We start from the raw sequence: 15087 nt of genomic DNA, 5'->3' as shown, positions 1-15087 counted from the left end.
AGTTCCTAGGATGTTTAAACCTGCTTTTAATATGGAGCTTATAAAAGACATGGTAACATAACCACAGCTCCTGCTTAAGCAGAGGACCCAGGGATGAGTGGTCTACCAAGGTGCAGTAGAACTTTCTTATTCAACCTAACAACTATTGGCATCTTCATCCGAGCAGCTGTGACTACTATAAGAGATCCTGAGATTAGGCCTTGTTGATGTGCTCTCATCAGAAGGGGAGAGTCAAGCGCCTCACCTGATAACTCAGCCACTCACTTCTGTGTGTCCCTGCTAGCCGCATGCACTTCTGAGCTACTACAGGTGGTTTCATTGTCTGAGGAGGTGCAAGGGTATGTAGATTGTGGGGTTAACTTGAAAGGGGACTCCATCTGTTCAGCATGGGAAAGTTGTCATTCATGTCGGGGTGAGACTTTTCTGTGGTGCAGCTGTTCTGGGATCACATATACTCTGTAGGAAAGTCCGATGAATTCATTGGTTCACCAAGCTGGACCTGGTGGAATTTGTCCTTTGGTCTGTTGTTGGTGCCCTTGCTAGGGAGGGGAAGAGTAGACATTTGTTTATATTTCCCCAGAAAAAGTTAACTCAACCCAAGGTGTCAGACCTTAAGGGCATGCTGAGGTACTAAGGTGCCCCCAACTGGCACAGCTCCCATAGACTTTCTGGGTCTTCTCACTGACTTGCTTCCTGACTTTGGGCCCTCCCGCAGTTAATGCTGCTTCTCTGTAACTTCTGTCAACCGTGAGGGTGGGAGACTTCAGTCCACATGACTTTAGAAGGGGAAAAATTGCACATACATATTTATGTTTTAAATTCTATCCTGTAGAGCAAAATGTTTTGAATGTGTTAAAAAAATGAGAGTAATCCAAAGTCATAGAAAAAAACAAAACTTCTTTTGATGGTGAAAAACAGAACAGTGGTTGCCTCTGCAAGGGATACTGGCTTGAAAGAAATGTGAAGATCTCTTCTAGAGTGAAGGAAATATTCAGTGTCCATAGGAGTATATTCACTAAAAACTCACAAGACTCTACAACTAAACTCAATGCAATTCGTTCTATGTACATTAAATGAGACAAACCATATTAGCAAATTCAAAAATTCAAGGGAAATGGCAGTGGGAGAAAACTCAGCAAAGACTTAGATTTCAAAACAGTTTGGTTGCACTTTTCTTGCTTTCGGAGGGCCAGTCTTAGGGGTGGACCTGCCATCAGAGTGCATTGCTTCTAAGGGATACAAAGCCATTTCAATCAATACACAATGATCTATTAGAAACCCAGCGCTTTGCATAAAATAGAGCCTATTAAACAGAGAAAACTGCACATTCAATGGCACACTCAAACAAAAGTCACTTGTATGAGATTGGTATTCATTACTTTATACCAACCACCATTTCCACCAATGGAACGAGTACAATGTTTGGAAATATGGGTGACTCTGCCTATTGCCCATGTCAGCTGACCACCAATTAGTGACTTCACTAAGCAGCAGTAGAAGATTGCCTCAAGACCACTTCCATGTGGCCACAGAAAGGAGAAGGGCTGGAAAGATGATAATTTCTAAAACTGGGTTAGATCACATATTCCCGTGGAGTAGTATGCCGTGTTCTGGCCAGATCAACACACCCTCAGGTGTGGTGTAAGGATGCCAGAACAAATTAGGACACAAGAGTAGAAGTAAAAATTGAATGTCAGGTAAGCAACACATAATGCCGAAATATGTACAAAATAGTTAATATTCTTTAAATACATAGACTATTGTACTCGGGAAACACTTGTAAAGAAGTAATTCTTCTAAATTTTGTTCTTTTAATCTGAAACCCAAATTCAAATTAGCAGCCTATCTGCTTATTGGATAAGCCTGATAACCAAGAAGCACACACTAAAAGGGTAGGTTCTTCTTCAGTGAAAGTCGGAAACAAGTAATGGGAGTTTGTGGTCCTTAAACCTCAGCTTGCATCTGAACCACTGGCAAAGCTTGATAGAACTCAGCTATTAATTTTCTGGGTCACTAGGGCTGGAGTGAAGCCTCCCAGTTTGATTTTTTTTTTGAGACAGGGTTTCTCTGTGGCATTGGAGGTTGTCCTGGAACTAGCTATTGTAGACCAGGCTGGTCTTGAACTCATAGAGATCTGCCTGCCTCTGCCTCCCGAGTGCTGGGATTAAAGGCTTGCGCCACCAACACTCGGCCAGTTTGAATTTTTAATAGTCCTTACAGGCTTATTGATCCTGCTGAATCCAGGAGTCATATCTGAGAACTACAGGTCTGAGGTGACACCACAGGTACATGCAATTGTTGCTGTGTATGCCTGGTATGTACCTTGGTCATTTTAATGCTGCCCCAAACAGTAAACTATGCATTTACTAGGACAACACAGTAAACACCTCCTGTACTGTAAAATAGCATCAATAAGTCACTTATTATTCATGGTTACCTTTAGACATTATGACCATTCTATAGGCAAAGTATTTCCTCTGTGGTGAATGGATTGTGTGTTAGTGAATATAAAATTAAAATCTCATATTCAAGTTAGAATAGAATTAAAATTTCAGTAAACCCATGAAATAGTAATATTAGAGAACCCTTGTTAAATTATATACCAAATAAATATTTAGCAAGTAGCGACTAGGAATTTTATTTATAATATATTCACAACCACAGTATACACAGCCTTCACAGATCTAGGATTTGTGGAGACTCTGGTTGGATGTTTGTGCTATTCATTGACCTAACAAATACCTAAATATTCTAAAGCAAGTTTGAGGCTTGTGTGTGTGTGTGTGTGTGTGTGTGTGTGTGTGTGTGTGTGTGTGTACATGTGTGTGAAGCCTGAAGGACACCTTGAGTGTCAGTCCTCAGGAGAACTATTTACCTTAAAATAATTTGTTTTTGAGAAAGGGTCTTTTACTAGCCAGGCCTGCAACTATATTAAACTAATAGGCTGGCCAGTGAGCTCCAGGGGTCCACCTGTCTCTGCAGGGATTACAAGCCCATGACCATACCTGGCTTGTTTTTATGTGAGGTCTGTGGAATAAGCACAGGCTGTAAGTACTTTACCAACTGAGCCATCTCTACAGCCAAAGACTGTCATTTTTAGTTGTGTGTAAATGTGTGTGTTATAGTGACCAGTATCATAGGTTCACGGGAGTAAAAGTAGATGATAGTGAAGTCTACTTTTATCATCTACATTTTTGAGGTAGGTCTTTCTAGTCCAGGCTGCTCTGTAGCACATTATGTAACCCAGGCTAAGCCTTTTTCTTTTAAATGTTATTTTACTTTTGAGATTTTTTAATGTAATTACATCATTTCCTGCTTGCCTTTCTTCCCTCCAAACCCTCCCATGTGTTCATCTTCATGCTCTTTCAATTTCATGGCCTCTCTTCTCATTAATTGCTGTTACATGCATATGTGTATGTGTTATATATCTGTTTATTTCTAAGCCTAACCTGTTCAATCTGTATTATGTATTACATTTTCAGGACTGGCCTTTTGGTATTGGATGTGCTCTTCCCTAGGGAAGACTGTTTCCCCTGCTCTCATCATTTCATGGTTACCTGTAGTTCTTTGTGGAGGGTTGAGACCTCATGGTCTTTCCCCCATCCACGCTGGAATGTCTATTATTGTTGTTCTTGTTCAGCTCATCTATATTTAGGCAGTCATGTTGGTGGGACTTTATGAGAATAGGTTCTAACATTACTAAGAGACACAGCATCACAGCAAACTCCCTGATCCTCTAGTTCTTAAGATCTTTCCACCCCTTTTCTGCAATGTTCCCCGAGGCTTAGGTGCAGGAGTTGTTTTGTAGATCTAGCCTCTGGAACTGAGCTCCACAACTCTGTGCTTTGATTGGTTGTGGTTTAGCAGTCCCAGTCTATTGCAAAAAGAAGTTTTCTTCATGAGGGATGAGAACTGCCCTTATCTGTGGGTTTAAGGACAAATACTTAGGATGTAGTTAGGGAGTATGCTGATTTAGTAAAATAGAGGTTCAGGTTCTCCTCTAAGATCCATGACTTCCTTAGCCCTGGGTAGTCAGCTGCATTCCCAGTACCAGACACAGTTTACCTCAGGGTGAGCAGGTCCTAAATCCAACTAGAAATTGCTGTTGGTTACCACCGAGGTGTGTGTACCACTACTGCACCCTTAAGGTTATTGTGCTATGACAGTCATTGTTGTGGTTCATGGGCACCAAAGCTGGGTAGGACTGTTGATTGGTTCCTTCCTTTGTAAGCTTACATGTATCAGGGGGATGCTTTCTGGTATCAGGGAGAAGGCATTCAGGTCAGTTCCAGATCAGGGTTCTCTGGGCCCTTTGTTTGAAGTGTGTGGTATCTTCAGCAATAGGAATTTACCTTCTACTTCTGGGTGGGGGGCAGGGACCAGGGGACACAGCAAGAACCTGTATGGTTTGGGAGTCTCTTAGACCACCACGACCAACAACTCAAAAGAGGTCTTCTCATGACTGACATTGGGCTTTTGTTAGATGGTCTTTTGCTCTTGAAGGGACCATTGTCAGCCCAGATGAGAATATTTCATTTAAAAATATAAATGCCACATATGTTAATATATCTGTATATTTATTCACACAGACATAGATGTATTATAGATTTCTTTTTAAGTAGATAGTTCAGAGTATGATTCTTTATGACTTTTTTCAGACACCCTTACTATTATTTTACCCTTCTCCCTCCTTCTGTATTTATCTCCCTTCCCCAACCTAAGTATAGCCTGCCCTTTCCCATTTGCCCAATCAGATCATTTGTATCTGCTATTGCCCTTTCCATTGCCCCTCTATCTTTCACCCCAGCAATGGCCTCTTTTTACTTTCTTGGTTTCTGAGGTTACTCCAGGATATGTACTCATATCTATAGATTTGGAGCTAGGAGCCTCTGATGAAACAATACATACAATGCTTGTTTTCCTGGGTCTGGGTTATTTCACTCAATATGATCTTTTCTAGTTCCATCCATTTACTGGGCTAGACCTTGGAGAGGAATCAAGATTGTCAATTAAAAAAATCACCCCTCTCCACTCTTTTTCCATGTTTCTTTTCCTTTAAAACAAGACAAACAATAGCAGTATGTGTATACGTGTGTGTGTGTGTGTGTGTGTGTGTGTGTGTTTATGTTACTGTGTATATGTGTGTGTGATTGTGTATGTATGTGTACATATGTGTATATATGCATTGTGTGATTGTGTATGTGTGTATATATGTGGATGTATGTATATGCTTGTGGTGTGTGCGTGACTTTGTATGTGTGTTTATGTGTGTCTGTGTATGAATGTGTGCACATCAGTGCACATGTATGGAGGCCAGAGGACAGCATCATGGTGTCAGCTCTCCCTTTCACCTTTATGTGGGTTTGGGGGGTTGAAATTGGGCCATCAGGCTTGCACCGAGAGCACTTTACCTGCTGAGCTATCTCACAACCCCATCACTCTTCTGTTCTCTCATACAAGTTGCTTAGTTGAGAAGCACCATGGACAGCACAGTGGCATGCCTGGGACATTCAGGAGGAGCTGGTAATAATACATATGCCACAGCACAGAGTGTACGGACTGCACTTCTCTAACAGGTGATGACTGTGGAGTTTTTTTTTTTCTTTTGTTGTTTGTTTCTTTTAACATACTGGTATCATTTTATCCAACATTATGGTACCAAAGGCCCCAATTTGGTGTGGCCCCCAGGGCTGTGGAAGATGCTACAAATTGCTCTGTAAGAATTATGCAGCTTCCACAGATGCAGTGACCCACAGCCAAGCTCTGGGCTGAGCTTCTGGAATTCAACTAAAGAGAGGGAGGAGGGATCATATGAGCAAGGAGAGTCGAGATCATGATGGGGAAACCACACAGAGAGCTGACCTGAGCTAGTGAGAGCTCACTGACTATGGACTGACAGATGGGGAGCCTGCATAGGACTGAACTAGGCCCTCTGAATGTGGGTGACAATTATGTGGCTTGATCTGTTGGGGGTAGGGGCTGGCAGTGGGCCAGAAGATATCCTGGGTGCATGAACTGGCTTTTGGAGCCCAATCCCTAGGGTGGGATACCTTGTTCAGCCTTGATGCAGGGGCTGGGGTGGGGAAGGCTTGGTCCTGCCTCAACTTGATATGCCAGACTTTGTTGATTCCCCAAAGGAGGCCTTACCCACTCTGGGGCTGGGATGGGAGGGAGGTGGGAGGTTGGCAGAAGGGGAGGGAGGAGGAACTGGGGTTGGTATATAAAATGAAAAAGAAAATTGTTTAAAAAGTATGCAGCTTCCAAAGCATGTTGCAAATTTCATTGCCTCTGAGGACTGTGCTGGAGGTATTTACCCCTGTGACAAACTTCACCTTTGAAGTTGGTCATGTACTCATGTGATTTATAGTCCTCCAGGGTCTCAAACATGCTCCATGGAACTCTCTCTCATTCACCAAGGCCTTCTTCTCTGTAATGAAGTTCCTCTTGTTCACCGTGCCCAAGAATGTGGAGTGGAACAATGGTGCTTGCTGTGGAAGTAAAGAGTACAATTCTTGGGCTGCTGTGATGACTAGGAGGGTAAAGGCTTGCCACCAAGCCTAATGATGCGAGTTCAATCCCCAGAGCCCACATGGTGTACTACAGTATGCATATGACCAAAGACATACACTAAATAAATGTGAAAACATAAAACAATTCCTTTAAAGTAAAAGTCTCCCTGTTATCACCATGATGTGTGCCATCATCTTGAGAGGCTGAATTTGTTCCTACCTTGAAATATGCTAATCACCGAAACCAGGACTTTTGCAAAAGAGAAAGAATTTATTAATGAGGAAGTCAAATATCGGAGATAGGAGCCCCAAGTCTCAAATCTAGTATTTATGAGATAAATAGCATGGTTGGAGGAACAGGAAAAGGAGACTGAAGGTAAGGAAAAAATGGAGTGATCTGTGGCTCTTGCCAGGATGCATGTGGGGCCAACGGTGACATTAGTATGCTTTAGGAGTGAAGGCTTTGGCATTCTGATGGCAAAGGTCATTCACCACACACTTCTGTACACCAGAGTGAAGAGTCAGGCACTCCAAATGGTTTGGTTTACTCCCAAGTATCTGAAATCCAGCTTAGAAAGGTGTTAATGCAGAGAAAGGCCAAAGGCAGCATACTGCTGAGCCAGGTGATCTCTCGTGATAGAAGTGAGTTATCTGAATCAAGTGAAACTAGGTTTATTCAGGTTTTCATTGATGCTCTGTATTTTCCTCTGTGTGTGTATGTGTGTGTGTTTTGAAGTCATAGAAGGACTTACAGGAGTCAGTTCTCTCCTCCCACCATGTGCAGGATAGTTTTATGTTAACTTCACACAAGCTGGGGTCGTTTGAGAGGAACTGAGAAAATGCCTCCATAAGATAAGGCTGTAGGCAAATCTGTAAGGAATTTTCTTAGTGATTGATGTGGGAGGACTCAGACCATTGTTGGTGGGGTCACCCCTGGGCTGGTGGTCCTGGGTTCTATAAGAAAGCAGACTGAGAAAACGATGGGAAGCCAGCCAGTAAGTAGCACCCTTCCATGGCCACTGCATCAGCTCCTGCCTCCAAGTACCTGCCCTACTTAGTTCCTGTCCTGATTTCCCTCAATGATGGATTACAGTGTGCAAGTGTAAGCTAAATAAACCCTTTCCTCCCCAGCTTGTTTTTGGTCATGATGTTTCATCAGAGCAATAGAAACCTTGACCAAGGCACCCCATGTGGGTGGTCCTGGAGAGAACTCAGGTCATCAGGCTGGGCAGCTAAATTCCTTTACCTGCAGAGTCATCTTGTCAGCCACAGATTCCTGTCTTCCTTCCTTCTTTCCTTCCTTTCTTCCTTCTTTCCTTCCTTCCTTCCTCCCTTCCTTCTCTCTCCTCCCCTTCCCTCCCCCTCCTCTATTTCAATGGAAATGTTTTGGTAAGCATCTGAGCTATTTGACCACTGTTTGGAGATTGCTAATCTATCACACATACACATAAAAACTTAAGGACAGCATCATTAGAAAACTGAATTGTTTGGTGGTACAATGATGTCTATGTTTCCTGAAATAAGGAAAATAATTGAAGGAAGAAGGATTTAATATTTGGTAAGAAATACTAATAACTGTAATACCTGAGTGATAGTTTTTTTTGTGCCTTTGTTTGTTTGATAATTCTAATCAGTAAATAAAGTCTAAGGACTTGGCTGGTATTCCCAACCTCAACACTAATGGTACAGAAAACATTCTCAAATCATGTAACAATTACGTGTGTTTTTTTAAACAAAGGGTTACATAGTTATTAGTTAATCAGCTGGTAATGACTGAGAAAGCTTTGTTGTGTAAGTAGCATCTTGATGTTCCTCTGAATTCACAGGAATGCTGTCAGGCTACTAAAACCTGTAATGTACTTAAGACGTTGAAGCCACCTTTCAAGTGTTATTATCACAAGACCCATTGCTGAAATTCTTTGAGCACATATGCGTGAAACACAGACCTTTTACAAAGGGGAGTTCCTGGAGACATTTTCTGTCATGGTTATGAATAGTTACATAGGTTATCTGCTGAGATTGCAGCTGCTCAGGCTGCCATGTGGAAAATAGGACAGACAAAACAAAGTAACATGTTACACATCCTGGCTCCTCCTGCGTTTCTGAGGAAGCCGTTAAGATCTCCGACTGCCATCTGTACATACTTTTTATGGTAGGTTCTCCCAAAGGCAGGTAATGCAGAAGGCACAGTTAAAGGGTGAAAGTATGCAAGTTTGTGTATTTGTTGCAATGTGTGAACAAGCACAAATGAGATAAACACTTTGGAATTCGGTTCAGAGCATGACTGTGTGGCTTACTGCCAGAGCAGAGATCTCTTGCTTGTAGACTTGAAGGCTTTGGCATGCTTTAGTGACCTAGGGCCTAAATAGTGGAATGTTTGGTCATGTGTCCAGCCATCAGTGGATTGTTGAGCTTTAAGCTCTTGACTGGCACCAAAGGAGGAGGAGGGAAGAAGATGGCCACAAGCTAGGACAAGGATGTACTTTGCACACTAGAGTAGTAAGGGAAGACATGGGTGATGTGCTAAAGTATAGTGGATGCTTACTGTCCTGAATTAGTAGCAATTCTCTCCTGTGGTTGTGAAAAAATTCTTCCTTCCTAGGTTACACTCTGTACAGATTAGATTTGTGTGTGTGTGTGTGTGTGTGTGTGTGTGTGTGTGTGTGTGTGTGTGTGTTTGTATACACAGGTACATATATGTGGAGGTCAGAGGATATTCATCATGTCAGCAGAAAAACTGGCTATCCAGCAATCCCCAGGGAACTCCCTCTCACTGTCCTCATAGGGCTGGGATTAGAAGCACACAGCACACACTTGGCTTTTATGTGGATTCTGGAGATAGAACCCTGGATATCCTGTTAGTGAGGCAAGTATTGAGCCATCTTTCCAACCCCTTGTTACTCCCTTAGACTGAGGTGTGTCTGAGTTCCTGTAACAGACAGGTACACTGGAGAGGTCAATTTTGACAGAAAGGAGAGAAGCAAATAATGGTTAGCCATCTAGAAAGATAGGTAGGGTCTGGATGTTTCACATGGCAGAGCAGGGAGGAGAGGGGCAGATGGTGGTGATTTGGTTTCCTGGTTAGTGAGGGGCAACAATGCATACTGGACAGGGAGAGAAGGTATGGAACAAGCCTTACTCTTACTAATTTTGCTTGTAGCTCATCTTGATAGAAGGCAGTATCAATTACACAGAAGTTGTTCAAAAAACATTTATTGAGTAAGTATACAAATTCTCCTGGAATATAGATTTGTCTCTGACTGTTTGACTATTGACATAGAGTAAAGTATATTCAATAGTTATTGCAGTTTATTTAGGCAAAAGAAGAAAATCTGTACTACATCAGAGTGCTAAGGAGGAATATTTCATCCCACTAAAGCCTGTATTTAAATGACTTTTTTCTCCATTTAGAAATATGTCTATTGGAGCAATTGTTTTTAAGTTATTCCTTTGTCAACATTGGTCAATAGAAAATAATAAATCTCCCAATTAAGATTTCCAGTAGCTTGACTCTGAGAAAAGATCAGAGTGAGCATCTAATGATTGCTTATAATCACAAAGATCCCAGGGTGCTTTGATTAAATTAATGTTTTCCCCCAGTACAAAGACTTCTCTGCTGTTGTTCTCAACCACTCCTTATAAGCACTTGGATTCTGTGTGGTAACTTCAGGTTTCCTATTCCTCAAAAAAAAGTCTATGTTTTTATTTTTATTTTGTTTTTGTAGTAAAAACATGCAACACTAGATCAATCCTGTAAAAACTACTTTAGTATACATGCTGAGGGGATATAGCGCAGTGTGCTTGCCTAGCAAGCCCCAGGCTTGACCTCCAGCATGGCTTAACAGAAATTATTTAACAGATCAATCTTGTGTGATGCTGTATAGCAGATGTCCAGGACCTCATCTCCCACAACTGAAACTTCATACCTGTTATACAGCAACTCACTTCAGAAATGATTTTTTGGTTGTTTATTTTTGAGACTGTAATTTAATTACAACATTTTTCCTTTTCCTCCCTCCATGCTGTCCTATATACCCCTCCCTTCCTTCAAATTCATGACTCCTTTTTTCAATAATGGTTATAGCATGCACATATGTGTTTGTATATATTATATATTCCTAAATATAACCTAATTAGTTCATAAAATGTCACTCTTATGTCTGTTTAAGGTGTCTTAAAAAGGAAGTGTAGGAGACAAAAACAAAGATATACTAGAGGAAATTTTAGTTTCTGAGGGCTTTGTCTACAGGAACATCAGGCATAACTGAACACCTCGCTAAGACCTATATAAACACCTCTATAAAACCTCACACTGAAAATCAAGTAACTGTATCCTAAATGCCACAGACCACACAGTTCTTGGACAATTATGGAAATAAACTAAGCATTCACAAAATGGTAGTGACAAATTTCCTTGCAAGGTCAGCTATATATAGCAAGTGATATCTATAGTTTCCCCTTTGCTTATGATCATGTCTTACTGAAAAGACCCAGAAATGTAAGAAAGAAAGTGAGTATGAATCCATTTGCGGTACTATTTTAGACACATGAATATACATTGTACTGAATTTAGGCAAGTATGGCTTCAGAATCTTAATGAAGGCAGGATACAGTTAAGTACCTTTAAGAGTTGTGAAAATGTCAATTAAGTAAAATCTAAGCAAACAACACCAAGCAAATGCTTGCCCCGAATCTCTGAAATATTGGGATGTCAACCCAGGGATTTCACAAAGACAGTCAGGGTCTGTGGTGGACCCAAGACTCTGAGTTTGGTACCCAGCCCCCACATAAAAGCTGGGCACTGCAATGAGGGCCTATAATTCTAGTGCTGAAAAGCAGAGACAGATAGGTGAATCCGTGCTGCTCAACTGGCCAGCTAGTCTAGTAAAGTGGGACAGATTAGTAAGCTGTCCTGGCCTCCAAACAAAGCAACAGCAACAAAAAGGTGGAAAGGGATTAAGGAAGATACTGATGCATCTCTAGCTTCCATACAGATACACAATCACTCATGTGCATATGTGCACACATGTAAACATACAGAGAGAGAGAGAGACAGAGACAGAGACAGAGACAGAGAGATGGAGAGAGAGACACAGTGAGAGAAGAAGGTATCTATGCCATGGGCAAGTGGATACTATTTATTTTATAACAATTTCACATATTTCATATTATTTCTCTATTTTGAAATTAGAAAATGTTACAACAAGTGTGTTAGGGTTGCCAGGACAATAACAGCATGCATGTATCAGAGCTGATTCTTACTGGAGAAGTCTCAGTTACATGCCTGTATGTTGTAGGATATTTCTATACTGTGTGAAGATGTGTTGCTGTGATTGGTGTAGTAAAGAGCTGACTGGCCAATAGCTGGGCAGGAAGAGGTTAGGTGGGACTTCTGGGGACAGAGAGGATTCTGGGAAAAAGGAAGGTGGAGTTGCCAGTCAGAGGAGAGGAAGCAGGAGGTGCAAGATGAAAGATAGGTAACACCATGTGGCAGAATATAGGTCAATATAAATAGGTTAATTTAAGTTATAAGAACTAGTTAGGAACAAGCCTAAGCTAAGGCTGAGCTTTCATAATTAATAATAAATCTCTATGTCATTATTTGGGAGCTCAAGACACATTACATATGGTGCCCAACATGAGAGCACATATTTCCACATAGGACCCAAGAAAACTTTTTTAAAAAGTTCCAAACACCCAAATGTGGAGCCAGACTTGGCTTCCTAGTCCCACAGTCTCTCAGACAGGTCACAGCATACAGAGATACAGCTCCCAGCAGCTGCCTGTGGGCTTGAACCAGCCTGCACCATGTGTAGAGCCATGCAGTGGGTTTAAGACTTGGCTCATGCAGTCAGAGAAGGCTGCAGGCACACAGTAAAGCAGTCCAGACCACGAAAACCTTTGAACTGATACAGTAAAAAATGGCCATAGACAATTATAAAAAATAGTTTAAAAATAAATAATGAAATCTTTTAAAAAATTAGGTAATATAAAAATAAAAGCCACATAAGGATGGGAAATGCACAGGGTGTCTGCTTTGTTGACTCTGAATTTTTAAAATTCTAATGACCAAAAAAAGGACAGCTGCTGAGAGATGTTGGATTGTGGAAAAAACTGCTAAATTAAACCAGCCTATGCTAAATTAAACCCTTCCACATGCTGTGACTATATGCTGCTCTCATTAGTTGATAATACAAGCTGCTTTGGCCTATAGTGAGGCAGAATATAGCTAGGTGGGAAAGCCAAACTGAATACAGGGAGAAAGTAGGCAGAGTCAGGGTTGATGCCAGGCAGCTGCTGGAGGAGCAAGATGTACTATAGCACAGGTAAACCCATGAGACACTCAGAAAAATCTAGATGAATAGAAATGGATTAATTTATAAGTAGAAACTAGTTAGTAATAAGCCAAACAGTTTGTAATTAGTACTAAGCCTCTGAGTGATTATTTAGGGGCAGGAGAAAGAAACCTATGTACAAGGCTATACATTTTAACAATGTCTTTACTTTTGCCTTTGTATCCACAGGAAAGAAAAAGCTATAGATCTTTCCAAAATTAATAAAGATCAGATTTGATTGGTGTGGGGACCTCCTGAGGATCTTGGCTGCAGATGTGAAAGATAAAAAGGTCAAGAAAGACTACAAGACAGGTGATGTATATGCTGATTCCTCAACTATTGGAAACAGCTCTGATACTGGATAAGACATGATAAATCTTGTTGGCTGCAGAATCCTCATGAGTTATTATTGCATACCATCCCTTCGTACGGTGTGGATAGAGGTTTGGTTATACAGTATAAAGGGACTTGTAAAGTTGGCAGATGCCTTTTGCCTCCTCAAACAGAAAACAGAAAATTATCTTTAGCTTATGTGTGCACACCACACATTCCATACTTCTGTTAGTACAGATATAAATGTTACCTTTAAAAGTTTGTGTGTTTTCAGAACAAAATGACCAGACACCAATAGAGACAGTAGCCCAGGTGATCCAGCCTCTCAGAATGCCTCTGTTGCAGTTTCCTCAAAATTCTGCATCCAGAACAATTTCAATGCTACTAGCTGAGATGCTTCAGCCTCACAGACTATTCTAGCCAGGACTTCAGATGAGCTCTACACTTTCCCATCACATGGACACTGAACTAGATAATACAGCTAGCTTTCCTAGGACTTGACCATATCCCAATTTTCTCAGGGTCCCCTAAAGATGCCTTTGCCCCCAGACAACAGGAAGCAGATTAGAGAACATGACCACTACATTTTTGGTTGTTTGGTGGGTATAATGTTTAGGGGGTTGGTTACAAGTTTTTATTAGTCATGGTCAGGAAAAAAGTTGAACAAAGGAGATTAGATTCAGGGATTTTGTTCTGAAGGGAAAGGGGGAGATATAGTATAGAAATGATGGGATAAAAGGGTAGATTGAGTCTACTTTTGAACAATTACTAGTCTCAAATATTTTACATTGGTATGGATTTTTGTATATTAACACAAATTTAAGGCTATTTTGTTATACTTTATATATATTTCTACTCTTGTTTAGGGTATTATACATATGTGGCTCATTAAAAATGTAATATAAAGTTTTAGTCCTTGAAAGCTATTTAGGATAATAAAGACAGGTTAGTAGTTATTTATCTGTAACAATCAAACTTATTCTGATGTTAGGTATGTTTTCAAGGTCAAACAGAGATATATTTTAAATAAATAGTCTTCAAATACTTCAAAGGTCTACAGAATAGGGCATTAAAATGTTTTAATAACATAAGGCTTTTCATGAGAGTGAGGTATGTTTGCTCCTGGGAGCACCAACTTACTTCAAAAAAGGATACTGAGCATTGAAGAACTTCCATATGGAGTTTGCTTTCAATGTTGCAAAGCTAGCCATTTGGGCAAGAAACTTCCCTTGCCTCGATTGTTGACAGTATGCTGTCCAAATTGGACAAGCAACACAAACGTTGCCAATGCTAGGTAGGATAGTCCTTCAAAATTCCTGCTTCACAGAAAAATCTGTCAGATAGTCTAGGCCTTAAGTTGAAAATGGATGCCTCAACTTTGCAGAGGAACTTGGGGTGACTGTCCAGGTAGTCAGATGTTTCTGTCATTCCTGTAGTTTTGGAAGCTGCTTGATCTGCACTTACTGTTTACTTAGGTAATATTATATCCTTCTCAGGTCTCTGATGGAGTTGAAGACTAGGTAGTTATAGTTACAGTTTTCCTTCTGATAGAAAGTAAATTAGGTACAAATCTTTGTAGTTACCAATAGAGGATAGATAATAGAGTATTTTTTCTGAATTTGCCAAATGCAAATGGACTGTACATTGTGAATATAATTCTTACCTGGTAATTGTTCTTACTCTATATGGTTTTACTGTGTCTGAGTTAAAATCTTCCCATAGACAAATTCCCCCCCTTAGACAAAAGGGGGGAATGTTGTGGGATATTTCTGTACCGTGTGAAGATGTATTGCTGTGATTAGTGTAGTAAAGACCTGAATGGCTAATGGTTAGGTAGGAAGAGGTTAGGTGGTGCTTCTGGGAACAGAGAGGACTCTGGGAAGAAAAAAGGTGGAGTTACCAGCCAGAGG

The 15087-nt window shown here is 40.8% G+C and overlaps 1 long non-coding RNA gene across 3 annotated transcripts in view; it reads left to right on the top strand.

Annotated features, from left to right (window-relative positions):
- Window positions 1–15087, top strand: part of LOC118238228 — a 65413-nt gene that overhangs the window by 30103 nt on the left and 20223 nt on the right. For 2 of the 3 annotated variants that reach the window (XR_004767999.1, XR_004767997.1), the window contains exon 2: window positions 13034–13156. This is a non-coding gene — a long non-coding RNA (uncharacterized LOC118238228). Of the gene's footprint in view, window positions 1–5467; window positions 5577–13033; window positions 13157–15087 lie in introns of those variants that run through there. The other variant, XR_004767998.1, reaches the window with a different exon arrangement.

This window comes from Cricetulus griseus, chromosome 2, assembly GCF_003668045.3.
Source record: "Cricetulus griseus strain 17A/GY chromosome 2, alternate assembly CriGri-PICRH-1.0, whole genome shotgun sequence".
Taxonomy (NCBI): Eukaryota; Metazoa; Chordata; class Mammalia; order Rodentia; family Cricetidae; genus Cricetulus; species Cricetulus griseus.
The sequence above is the reverse complement of the archived record's forward strand: the minus strand, read 5'-3'. Positions and strand labels throughout refer to the sequence as shown.